The sequence below is a fragment of the Macaca fascicularis genome, chromosome 11 (assembly GCF_037993035.2).
Source record: "Macaca fascicularis isolate 582-1 chromosome 11, T2T-MFA8v1.1".
Lineage (NCBI taxonomy): Eukaryota > Metazoa > Chordata > Mammalia > Primates > Cercopithecidae > Macaca > Macaca fascicularis.
Genome location: NC_088385.1, coordinates 75,743,449 through 75,756,819, shown reverse-complemented (window position 1 = coordinate 75,756,819; position 13,371 = coordinate 75,743,449). Strand labels below are relative to the sequence as shown.

Here is a 13,371-nt window from a genome sequence, read left to right as displayed (position 1 = left end):
AAAAGCAAATATTTAGAAAGTAAATGCAATACAATTTTCCTGGACTCTAAAGATAGGAAATGTCAATTCAGGAACTCATACCTGCAGGATCTGCCCTTCCCCTTCTTCATAACTGCAGAAAATGCAAGAGAGGAAACAGTCGCCATCCACTAAACCTTTATTACTCAAAAGTGTGGTCCATGAAACTCCAGCATTGACATCACCTGAGAGCTTATTAAAAATGCAGAATCTTGGGCTGTATCCCAGACTCACTGAATCAGAATAAGCATTTTAACAAGTTCTCCAAATTATTTGCATGTACATTAAAGTTTAAGAAGCCGTACTAAATTTTCCAGGCATGCAAAATTCATGTTTAAATTATTGGCATTTTAAACATGGTCCAAAAGCATTGCTCTGGCCATTATTTTGTAACCACCCAGTGGGTTCATCTTGCCCAATGCCTAGACAGAGCTGATTTATCAAGACAAGGGAATTGCAATAGAGAAAGAGTAATTCATGCAGAACAGGCTATGTGGGAAACTGGAGTTTTATTATTACTCAAATCAGTCTCCCGGAGCATTCAAGGAACAAAGATTTTAAGGATAATTTGGTGGGAGGGGGAAGGTCAGTGAATTGAGAGTGCTGATTGGTTGGGTTGGAGATGAAATTGTGGGAAGTCGAAGCTGTCCTTTTGAACTGAGTCAGTTCCTGGTTGAGGGCCACAATATCAGATGAGCCAGTTTATCGATGTATGGGTGATGCCAGCTGATCCATCAAGTGCAGGGTCTGCAAAATATCTCAAGCACTGATCTTGGGAGTAGGTTAGGGAGGGTCAGAATCTTGTAGTCTTCAGCTGCATGACTCCTAAACCATAATTTCTAATCTTGTGGCTAATTTGTTAGTCCTACAAAGGCAGTCTAGTCCCCAGGCAAGAAGGGGGTTTGTTTTGGAAAAGGGCTGTTGTCGTCTTTGTTTTAAACTATAAATTAAGCTCCTCCCAAAGTTAGTTCAGCCTACACCCAGGAAGGGACAAGGACAGCTTAAAGGTAAGAAGCAAGATGGAGTCGGTTAGGTTAGATCTCTTTCACAGTCTCAGTCATAATTTTGCAAAGGCAGTTTCAATTTCATATTGCTGGCAGCAATATACAGTCTGATCTATTAGCAGTTTCTATGTAAGATGAGAGAGCACATTGTTAGGATTTTACCAACTTATATTTTAAAGGTTTCACTTGTGATCTGTTTATTAGAAAACAGTTAATCAGGAACTGATTGGACACAGTTATAATCCAACACCAATTTGGTGGTATTGCAATGACCAAAATGCTGATATCCTTAAGGATTATTTTACATAGTAGAACCTCATATCCAACTCTGCTTCATTTAAATGATATATGAGGTTCTTGTGAACTCCAGAGGAACCATATCATATCCACATCTAGATCCCCTATAGGGCCTAATAAAGTATTTTGGAGCAGAAGTATAATGACTAAGGTTACGAGCTTAGAAAACAAGGCTGTGCATGTAGAAGAAAAGGAGAATAAATAATGGTGGGGGAAGGGAGGCAAGCAGAAAAAGATGACCTGGATTTCATTTATCTGTAGCCCAGGTGTGATGGGTCCTTCGGAGCCATCTCCTCTAGCTTTGAAAACAGGGTTCAGCCTACATCACATCTGCGCCAAGCAAAGACTGTTCATAAAGCTTCAGAGAACAATGTCAATCTTATCAGATATTTTGTGGAAGACAAAAAGATGGCTTATATCACATTGATAAAAGAAAAACTTCAGCTGAATTAAATTTAAAAGAGTTTAATTGAGCAATGAATGATTTGTTAATTGGGCAGCCTCCTAAGCCAGAATAGGCTCAGAGACTCCTGCACAGCTACTTGGGGGAAGAAGATTTATGGACAGAAAAAGGGAAGTGATGCAAAGAAAACAGATGTGAGAGGCGGAAACAGCTGGATTGGTTACAACTCAGCATTTACCTTATTTGAACACGGTTTGAACAGTTGGCTACATTTGATTGACCAAAACTCAGTGATTGGCACAAGTGTAGGCTACAGTCTGTTTACACCTCCACTTGTTATAGTTTATGATGTACAGAGAAACCTTTAGGCTGAACTTAAATATGTCAGGAGGCAGCTTTAGGCTAAACTTAATTTAACAGTTCTCCCCTTTTGATCATCTTTTCAATTTTGAAAGGTTGACCAAAGCTTTAGTCACTGATGTCACTATCACCATTGTAAATGTACTTATTTGGCCTTGGTATTAGTCCGTTTTCATGCTGCTGATAAAGACATACCTGAGACTGGGCAATTTACAAAGGAAAGACATTTAATGGAGAACTCACAGTTCTGTGTGGCTGGGGAAGCCTCACAATCATGGCAGAAGACAAGGAGGAGCAAGTCACACCTTACATGGATGGCAGCAGGCAAACAGAGAGCTTATGCAGGGAAACTCCCCCTTATAATACCATCAGATCTCATGAGACTTATTTGCTATCACAAGAATAGCACAGGAAGGACCTGCCCCCATGATTCCATTACCTCCCACCAGGTCCCTCCCACAACACATGGGAATTCAAGATGAGATTTGGGTGGGAACATAGCCAAACCATATCATTCCACCCCTAACCCCTCCTAAATCTCATGTCCTCACATTTCAGGACTAATCATGCCTTCCCAATAATCCCCCGAAGTCTTAACTCATTTCAGCATTAACTCAAAAGTCCACAGTCCAACATCTCATCTGAGACAAGGCTTCTGCCTATGAGCCTGTAAAATCAAAAGCAAGTTAGTTGCTTTTTAAATACAGTGGGGGTATAGGCATTGGGTAAATACAGCCATTCCAACTGGGAGAAATTGGCCAAAACAAAGGGGCTACAGGCCTCATGCAAGTCTGAAATCCAGCAGGGCAATCAAATCTTAAAGCTCCAAAATGATCTCCTTTGACTCCATGTCTCACATCCAAGTCCCCCTGATGTAAGAGTTGGGTTCCCATGGTCTTGAGCAGCTTTGCCCCTGTGGCTCTGAAGGGTACAGTCTCCCTCCCAACTGCTTTCATGGACTGGTGTTGCGTGTCTGTGCTTTTCCAGGCACACAGTGCAAGCCATCAGTGGATCTACCATTCTGGGGTCTGGAGGACAGTGGTCCTCTTGTCACAGCTCCACTAGGCGGTGCCCCAATAGGGACTCTGTGTAGGGGGTCCCACCCCACATTTCCTTCTGCTAGAACCTCCAAACAAGCTCTCAAAACAATGGCCTCCCGTAATTTTGCTTTAAAAAATTCCCCCTTTTTGATCAGTTTCTTACTTAGGTAAGAGCGTGATCAAAACGTAGAGCCTCAGCGGCACCCACAATTTTGGGTTTCTGGTCTCAGCATGTTATTCATAGGTTATGGTGCCCTCATGTTCACTTACTCCTTTCAGCTCTTGTCATTCCAGTTAAAGAGAGACCATTTGACATTCTTGAGATGGCTTCATGCAAACATTTAAAATTTGTGCTGTATTGAGGGAATACAACACACCAGGGAGACTACTATTATGACTATCAGGAGGATCATACCAAATGTCTGGAGTGTGCTTCTTACCCAGGGTCCACATAAACCAAACCACCTAAAATTAAATACATCAAAGAATGAGCTAGATAAAGAATTGACTCACTTAACTAAGTAGTCTCTTCTTTAATCCCCTACAACTGAATCTCTATAATCTACATTTGATGTATGTTTTCATAGACCACTGAAGTGCCAGCAGCTGCACAAATACTTTTCCATTTAGCCACTAAATAATCTGGAGCAATTCTGTTATTCAGCGTAACTTTCACAAGATAATTTAAAGTCTGTTGTGTAACCATAGCCTTTAGAGTAGAATCTGCTATAGAGCCTACCATGAGGGATACATTTCTAATCATTGCCTCTTTTATTCCAAACCATGGAAAAGGGGACTAACAAATGATACCCTTCTAGAAGATTGAAGGCCTTCAGGCAATGTTCTCTTTAACTCATGGTATGGATTAAGAGGAGTGAACCAATGTTCTATTTCTGACTGATTATGAGGCAACACAGGTACCATTAGCTTTTCATCTACATTGGGCCTTAATATTTCATCTCTCAAGGTATGAGGTTATCCATGTATAAGGCTGGCTGCAAAATCCTTTACAAATGAAAGTATATCCCGTGAGTGCACACAACAGACCCCTCTTTCACTTCTATTGTCCACAGAGTCATAACTAAGGAAAAAATATCTAAAGATAAGAGTCTCATGATAGTAGAGAAGTTGTGATTTGTGATCTTGGGAAAAGCTGCTCACATCAAGGATGCCATCTTCTTCTGGGGAGGAACTTCCCTGGTTAACTTTATCTAAAGGGTTCCAGTGGGTATACAGTTCCAAGAGTGTGGAGGGATCCTTCTTAGTTGTGAGATTATGAACATGAGGTTCAAGGTCCTGAAGTTTTGCTGCAGTGCGGATGGCAAGGGCAGGCTTTCTCTGATGTTCCCAGAAGATCCAGTCTTCAGGTTCTGGATTGTGAAGGGGTTGATTGTCCTCAGTCAGTAAACCATAAAAAGTTTTCTTTACCTAGTGAAAAAATACTGTGGTATAATAACGTATTGTTATAACATCAGCCCTCTTGCATGGGAGACCTTTTATAAAACCAGAAAACATGCATTGAAAATGACAGTTGAATGAAATTCCTCTATAAATGTTTAAATGGCCCATCAGGTAGCTGAATGTACCTGAAGCTTTGATTGTCTTCCCAGTAATATGGGTTTGACAAACCAAACACTGGTCATAAACTATTTTAGTAATTTAGAAGTCACCACACCAATATATATTTAATTTGGATCATTGTATCTTTCCCATGATGAGTCATGGAATGCAGAACTTTTAATAACAAAAGCTTTGAGAACTCAGGAAGGACGAGGCAGCTGTCCTGGTTCTCTGTGATTCCATGCTTAACACTGGACATATGTCCTCTTGAATACCAGTTGTTTCTCCAACTTAGGTGCACAGCACTGAAAACTAATGGGTTATCATAGCTAATTTGACTTAGACCATGGAGTTCATTCAAACTGTATATCTAAACAATTTCAGTATCAGCTGATTTAGCATGAAAATCTGGCAAAGTATTTTCTTGGTATTCAATTAATTTTTGTTCTACTTGGGTTAGCAGTTTTGTAAACCAGTCACTCTTTTCATTAAAGCTCCAAGAATTCTTACCTAGTCCAGATGATATGATTCTAAAGTTATCAGAAACCTGTATTCAAGAGTAATTTTCAGAGTCCTTTCCATTCTTTCATGAATCTCCTAAAATATGCCATATTCTAGGATTTTGCATGCTTGTGAAGTTTTCAGAAACTGCATCAGCATTAAGCAATTAACTGTGGAAATGACTTTAAGTAGTCATAGTTAAAAGACACAATTGACAAGCATATTTGGTTATTTCCATCGTCTACAATAATTTAACATCATAACCATACTTATGATTGATAGCATATATTCAAACATATTAGAATTTTAGAAATCCCATACAATTTTGGAACATATATTAATAACATTCACTAAAATGTAACCTGAAGAAGGTTGAAACTTGTTTTTAATTTTGACAATGCTTCCCATGTAACTTAACATGTTAAATAGTCTTGTTTACCTCTCTTTTGGATGCTTCAGGGGCCCTCTGTAGTATCCCAAAGTTAGAGGTCAGAAAAGACCATTTTGAAGCTGAAATTTGATTTTGGGAAGCCTGTCAAATATGTTAAAGGTTTAAAACACTTGATATTATGAGATAGAATTCCTGGTCACCATAAGTCATTCATTTAGCCAAAATGATGACTCAAAAATTTTAAAAAGGCAGAAACCTTTACTAACTAAGACTTAGTTTTCCAAACAATCTGTCTCTTGTGTTTCTCTTCTTTTTCCTGTAGCTTATTCAAAAGGCAAACAAAAATATTTGATTATCCTTCAATATCATGCGAAAATCTTGTTCAAAAGAGAAAGCCAAATTTCACCCTTGCATTAGCATACTATTAATGTCAACCCCAATCTTTAATAAATTATATAGGCAAATTTATCCAATCTTAGCTTGATCATAAGGTGAGATTCTCATAAATCTTTTATAACACTTTACAAATATTTGTTAAAGAGTAGATCAGTGCTCTAAGAAAACCCTGTTGTGTCTTTATTTCAATGTCCAACTTACAGAAAAAACAAGTAATAACCCTTTAAAAGTAGCCAATATGTTCACACACAGAATTTTCTTTCTTTTTTTCTTTTTTTTTGAGATGGAGTCTCACTCTGTCTTCAGGCTGGAGTGCAGTGGCGTGATCTCGGCTCACTGCAAGCTCCACCTCCCAGGTTCACACCATTCTCCTGCCTCAGCCTGCCATCATGCCCGGCTAATTTTTTGTATTTTTAGTAGAGATGTGGTTTCACCATGTTAGCCAGCATGGTCTCGATCTCCTGACCTCGTGATCTGCCTGCCTTGGCCTCCCAAAGTGCTGGGATTACAGGCATGAGCCACTGTGCCTGGCCAATAATTTTTTTTACAAGATTAATTTTTCATAAATCTTCCACAATTTGCTCAAACCTTCAGCTTTATCCTAATTTAAAACAATCCTTTAAGCCTCTAAACTAGACAAAAATTTACCTTCCTGCTCCTTCTTATAATCTTTTGCTAAAAGCGTATTTCACTTTCCTCACACACCTTACATGTAAAACGGTTTTTTCAGTGGTCTCAGTTACATGTTACAATGTTAACTCTTAGCAATTTTTATTTTTGGTGAAAAACCCTGGTAAGTAGGTGATTTTAATTACGTACCAGGTGTGAAGCCTAGGACACCAAACAGAAGTATAGATAAAGTCTGACTCTTTTTATCATAGCCAGGGGGCTTGGCTAACTCCACATGTCCTTAGAACTTACTTCAAATCTAAAGCAGGCCCCAAAGCAGGTAAGTTGAAAAATTTTCAAAAGTCCAAGAAGCAGTTTATTACCTTAAAGTATTTAGCAAATCTAGGCCGGGTGCAGTGGCTCACGCCTGTAATCCCAACACTTTAGGAGGCCAAGGCGGGTGAATTGCTTGAGGTCGGGAGTTTGAGACCAGCCTGGCCAACAAGGTGAAACCCTATGTCTACTAAAAATACAAAAATGTAGCTAGGCGTAGTCGCGGGTACCTGTAATCCCAGCTACTCAGGAAGCTGAAGCAGGAGAATTGCTTGAACCTGGGAGGTGGAGGTTGCAGTGAGCCGAGATCATGCTACTGCACCCAAACCTAGGAGGTTATTTAGTGAATCTAATATGTGACCTACCTAACTTAGACCAAATGTCTTTATTTATTTCTCAAAGCTTACTAAAGTCACATGAACTAAAAGGCATTACAGTTTTAATTTTTCTTACAAAATTTTTGATTTAAGTGTTTATTATTTTTAAACCAGTTAATCAGAGCTCTTTTATACACAAATGTCACACACAGAACACATATAAACACATAGAAACACAGAAGATCCAGTAGTTGTAAGATGTTTCATTTGCCAGTTTTTAAGTTTCTTAACTGGATTACTGGATTCAGGGTGGAGTCCTTGGAGGAACAGGGCTAAGAAAACTTTCAGTTTCTAGGTCCTAATAAGTAAGCACAGCTGGAAGACAAAACAGATCTCCAAAAATACAGGATCCCAATTTTATACCGGATCCTGTATCCTTTGACTGTGCATTTCATTGCAAAGCCACCCAAAGCTGATCAGCCCATTCTGTGATTAGCACACCCCAATGGGAGTCTTATCCTTGGTAGGGGGTGGGGACATTTCCATACTTTCCAGGTGGCCAAGATCATGCTTCTCTGATCCAATGTGCAAAGAGCTGAGTGTTTCCCCAACTGCCATTTGCCATCCCTAAAAGTATACTTAGCCTTAGATTTTGAGAGAGATCTATCTGCTTCTAATTCCTGGGGTTTCATGAGGAAAACAGAGGTTTTTCCCAAAACGGGGTCTGTGGCACCTCCTCTGTTTTTCCCAAGGAGTCCTAGACTGTTAGAAGTTATCTTAGGTCCTCTCATGTATGCATCAAGAGTGGCAAGAAGAAAAAAATGGAGAAAAACAATTCAGTTGCCTGAAAAGAAAAAAAAAAAAAAAGATCCAAAAAGAGAAAAAAACCATAAATGCCTTTTAACTATACCTAGGGCTTGAATATCCACTTTTAACTGAGTGTTTTGTTTTGTTTTGCTTTTTTGGGGACAGAGTCTCACTCCGTCACCCAGGCTGGAGTACAGCAGTGCAATCTTGGCTCTCCTCAACCTCTGCCTCCCAGGTTCAAGCGATTCTCTTGCCTCAGCCTCCTAAGTAGCTGGGATTACAGGCGCACAGCACCATGCCTGGATAATTTTTTTTTGTATTTTTAGTAGAGATGGGGTTTCGCCATTTTGGCCAGGCTGCTCTTATACTCCTGACCTCAAGTGATCTGCCCTCCTTGGCCTCCCAAAGTACTGGGATTACAGGCGTAGGCCACTGCACCTGGCCTACGCTGACTTTTAACCAAATATTTTTTTAACCGGATTCTAGCTGGAACAAATAGCAAATATTTCTGGCTTTTGAACTTTACCAAAGGTAACCTCCCAGGTGCTCAGAGAAAGAAGAATTCAAGATGGGAAGTCAAAAGGAGAGGAAGAGAATCAATAAATAGCAATAGCCACTTAGATATCAAACCAGAAAGGACTCATCCCCTAAACCAGGAATTGAATCCTGGCTGCCATTGAGAAGAGACAAAGCCTTCACCATGAAGCTACAACATTGGGCAGTTTCTGTTGTTTCTTCCCAGAAGGAGCCTAGAGCAGTCAATTTTGAGCTACAATGGCTTTTAAATGTTCACAATAATTTTTAGAACTAACTATCACATGAATGCCCAAATTCCTGTTTCCTGGATGGCAGAGGCCAAGAGAAAGTACCACCCTGTGGTTACAAGTTCAAGCTCACAAGAGCATGAAACAAGACAAGAGGGAAACCTCATCCAGTTTGTTGTTGTTGTTGTTTGTTTCAGGGACCTGCAGCAAAGTTTATAACTGACCAGTTTGCTGGGTTGGCTTGAGCAGCAAGCTTATGGGGCCTAGGCCTGCATTCCATCTTATGGTACCTCTTTTTATGACTGAACGATGCAGAAAGACAAATTCATAGCACAAAGTACACCAGATTTGCTACAGCTTAAGATCAGCCTCATGAATTCTTTCCACATTAATTAAAACTTCACAAGAGATAGTAATTTTTTACCATTCCTACAACCACTTTGCACAGAGAGAGAGGAAAGGAAAGGGACAAAAGCATTGCTTGCAGCAGGGTAAAGAAGGCAAGCCACTCAGAGAGGCCAGAGTAAGACCCACCCACTGTAGCGACGCTGAATCAAAAGTTCAGATGGCCACATGTCAGTTGAAAAGGGATATTTTCCAGCAATCCCATCAGCCCTCAAGTTTCCCCCTTTGGGGAGAAAAAGTTTCCCCAGGTCCCATGATCCTGTACACACCTAATTCTGTCACCCACTGTCATCAGCAAATAGTGCAAGACAGATTAATCCAAAGAGAATAACAGTTAACAGCCCATAGTGCCAAATCCATTCTTAACCAAGAGGGACTTTACTGAGGGGAGGGCCTCTAACTCAATCCTCTAACCCAGCACAGGTGAAATGTACTCCACTACTTAGTCAAAGTCAGCCAACTGGTGCTGCAGTTACTTCCTTTGGATTAGAATAGTAACTAAGCCAAAAGGTTAGCAGATTTAATTTTTTTAATCAATTAGTCATTTAAGCTTTTAATTTGCCTTTTATAAAGCCTTCAAATAAAAATACTGAAATATTTTTACAAACTTCTGCATATCAATACACATCCTTAGATGAGACTAATTTGGAAGCCCTCATTTTCTAACACACTTCAGTGCAGTGTTGTTCATTTGGAAAGTTCCACTGTAATTTATCTTTAGTAAGATTTTGCCATTTCTTTAAGACTTTGTTGCTTATAGGGCCTAACACTTGTGCACGTATAAGCCAGAAGGAACTCAGTTCTTCAGAAATTAAGGATCTCATTGTTACCTCAAATATTGGCTTTGCTTTCAGGTTCCCTTGATCAACCTAACCAGTGATTTTTTTCCTACCTAAGTGCACAAGAAAAATGAACCAAAGGAGTAGAACAAGAAAATCCCCATGAATTTCTAAAAGCCAAATTTTACACCCCCCTGCAATATTGTCATTTACTACTGGTTTCTTTCTGACCCAGTCAGATGCAAGAAGCCTCTAGCTGAATCCAAACCAGTTAATTACTGGACCCAGTCCAGTTTCTTGTCACAACTTCCAAATCCAGTTTGGATCAGAAGCTTGCTCAAAGAAACTCAGAGAGCTAAAAACACAAATCCGTGGAACTTTGGAATCTGAGAGAGAACTTACCACAATCCCCAGCTGCTCCAAGAGATCAATGGACACAATGGGTCCAGAGAGTTCCTCACTTGGTCACTCAGTGCTCCTAGGGGATGTTAGAAACTCTACTTTGGATCCCACTTCTGACACCATCTGATAAAAGAAAAACTTCAGCTGAATTAAATTTAAAGGGGTTTAATTGAGCAATGAACAATTTGCGAATTGGGCAGCCTCCTGAGCCAGAATAGGCTCAGAGACTCCAGCACAGCCACATAGGGGAAGAAGATTTATGGACAGAAAAAGGAAAGTGACGTACAGAAAAAAGAAGTGAGCTACAGAAATAGCTGGATTGGTTACAGTTTGTTGTTTGCCTTATTTGAATACGGTTCAATTAGCTACATCTGATTGGTCAAACCTTGATGATTGGCACAAGTGTAGACTATGGTCTATTTATACTTCCACTTGTTATAGTTCATGATGTACAGAGATACCCTTAGGCTGAACTTAATATATGTAAGGAGGCAGCTTTGGGCTAAACTGATTTAATAAATTTTAAACAGGAAACAACCTAATAAGATTCCCCATTAGACTTTTCTATTATCCACCAGCTCTGGGCTGCCCTAGAACATGTCGCTTAATACATTTTCCTCCCATACTCCTAATTTTCCACATCCCCCCACCCCTTAATCCTTTCCTGTGAGAATAATATGACTGTCTCAAATCTTTCAGTTTTGCATAACTCCACATTACTTATACTGTCTTTAAGAAGAATGCTTCACTTTTCAGTCAGGAAAAAAATGATGCTCCAAATGCTGGGCTCTACCTTCCTTATGGGCTGCAGGAGATCAAAAATATTAAATGACTCTGCAGTCTAACCTAGCAGTTGAAGGCTTTGGTTCTGGTGTCAAGATTCCATTCTGTGACCTCATGTAAATTACTTGACCCCCCTCTAAGCCTCAGCTTCTTAATCTGTAAAATGAAATGTTGACCCTGAGTAATAAAGACTACATCTTGGGTAATAAAAATAATGCCTACCTTATGCATTTGGGGAGAGTCATGTCAGATATTATATGACAAGGACTTCTCTAATCCCAGTGCCTAGCCCAAAGTATTATAATAATAATTATTAAATCCCTCCCAATCTTAATCATTCTAAGTATTTGACAGTTTACTAATTGAACTCCAAATACTCATTTAATAAGCATCCATTTAATGACTACTTTTTAATATGTGCGTAGTACTACAAAAACAAATAAGGAGGAAGGAAGTAGGGCAAAATAAACGTCCACTGAGAGCCTTCTACGTGCCAGGCACTTTACAAATCATCTTGTTTACTCCTTCAAATAACTTGAGAAAGCTTTGTGTCCTCACTTCTATGGATGGCACAGAGCTATGAGAGGTTATATAACTTGCCTGTAAGGCACAAATCTGAGCTGGCATCCAGGTCTGTTTCACTCAGGATCCCTTTCTCCTCCACAAATTGCTGTGCCTCACAAGTAGAGTGTATGTCTCAAACTGACCAAACCTTAAATTCAAAAGGAAAAGGGAAGAAAAGAGGGGTCAGATGAACGGAAAGTGGAGGGGAGAAAGAGGGAAGGATAGGAAGGGGGAAAACTGGAAAGAGAATCAGATGCTGAGGAAGAGAAAATGCAACAACAGGGGGAAGCCAAGTAGCTCCCCCACTTCCATCCATTGCAGAGGCTGGTGGAGAGCCAGCCCCCTGAGCTCATCCTCATCACCTTAGGTGACGTGTCCCTGCCAAATGAACCAGTGCCAAAAGGAAATGCATCATGTCTGTGATTTCCCACGAACTCCAGCTAACAAAAGCTGATCTCACCCTCTCCTTTTGGAAGCTCCAACAAAACTCTCTAGACTTCTAGGTAGATTCTAACTCCCTGTCTTATTTGCAATTTAATTTTGTACTGATAATTGTCTCATGTGGGCTCATCTTATTCTCACACCCAAGCTATAAAATATTCAATGCATGCATTTTGGTTTACTCCTCTGTAAGAAGACGGTCACTGATGAAAGCACACTACAAAATTTTATATGACTTCCCTGAGAAGAAACTGAAAAACTCTGCCCAGAGCTTGGGGTAGGCACTCATAGATTACTTGTTGGGGTAGAGAGAGTTACTTAAGAGCGAATAGCATAAACTCTGGAAATATACTGCCAGATATTATGAGGTTATCCTATTGGTCCCATGATGATGGGAGTGTCTGCTGAAGGGAATGAGCCCTTGTCATTGGGAAGAGGTCAGTTTGAGAGTAGAGAACAGAGACTCTGAAAGGAGCTTACCTGGTAGTGGTAGGAGGAATATTTTCTTTGCTCTAGATCTGGCCAATGCTTGGCAGCTTCAGTGTCACGCAATTGCCGGAAGCATTTCTGTTGGTGGAGGGTGGCTTTCCTTGTCCCTGGGAGATTACCTGCGAGAGAGCCTGGGAATGTGCCAAGGAAAGGGCCTCGGGCTGGGTCCTGACTCATGTGTGTCTGAATTATGCTCTGTGCCACGTGTCCTTTCATCATCAGTACAGCCTGTCCTGCATTGGATCAGGGAGGGATCCACACCCACACCTGCATCAGGACGATGCAGGGAAATGCTGGACCCTTTCCCTGGAGGTCAGGTGATGGTGCCAACAGAGGACAACAGGGCTCAGCGGCTGCCGGAGCACTGCCTAGGGCTGTTACCTTGTAATATGAAAAGAAGCAGTATCTACCTCTCGGTTGTCACGAGAATTAGGGGAAAGACACGCAAAGCCACTGGAATTCATATCCTCATTCAACGTTTATTCATCTCATCACATGTTGTAGTTACTTCATGCCAAGCTCCAGGCAATAGGAACAGAGCAGTGAGGGAGCCAGGTCAGGTCGCTGCTCTCTTAGTTTATTTCCTCTTGAGAAGTGGGGACAGACAGTAAGCAGATAAACTGTCAGGGACTGGGATGGGGATTTGGGTGCATGTGATTTATGAGGATGTTCTCCTCAGGAAAACCTGTAAAGGGTGAGGAGATCAGG

The 13,371-nt window shown here is 40.6% G+C and overlaps 1 long non-coding RNA gene across 1 annotated transcript; it reads right to left on the bottom strand.

Annotated features, from left to right (window-relative positions):
- Window positions 1-2,291: 2,291 nt before the first annotated feature.
- On the bottom strand, window positions 2,292-12,860 carry LOC135966267 (uncharacterized). Its single transcript, XR_010579496.2, has 3 exons — window positions 12,655-12,860; window positions 10,387-10,509; window positions 2,292-4,550 (listed from the first exon to the last, which is right to left on the bottom strand). It is a non-coding gene; the product is annotated as an uncharacterized lncRNA (long non-coding RNA).
- Window positions 12,861-13,371: the final 511 nt, after the last annotated feature.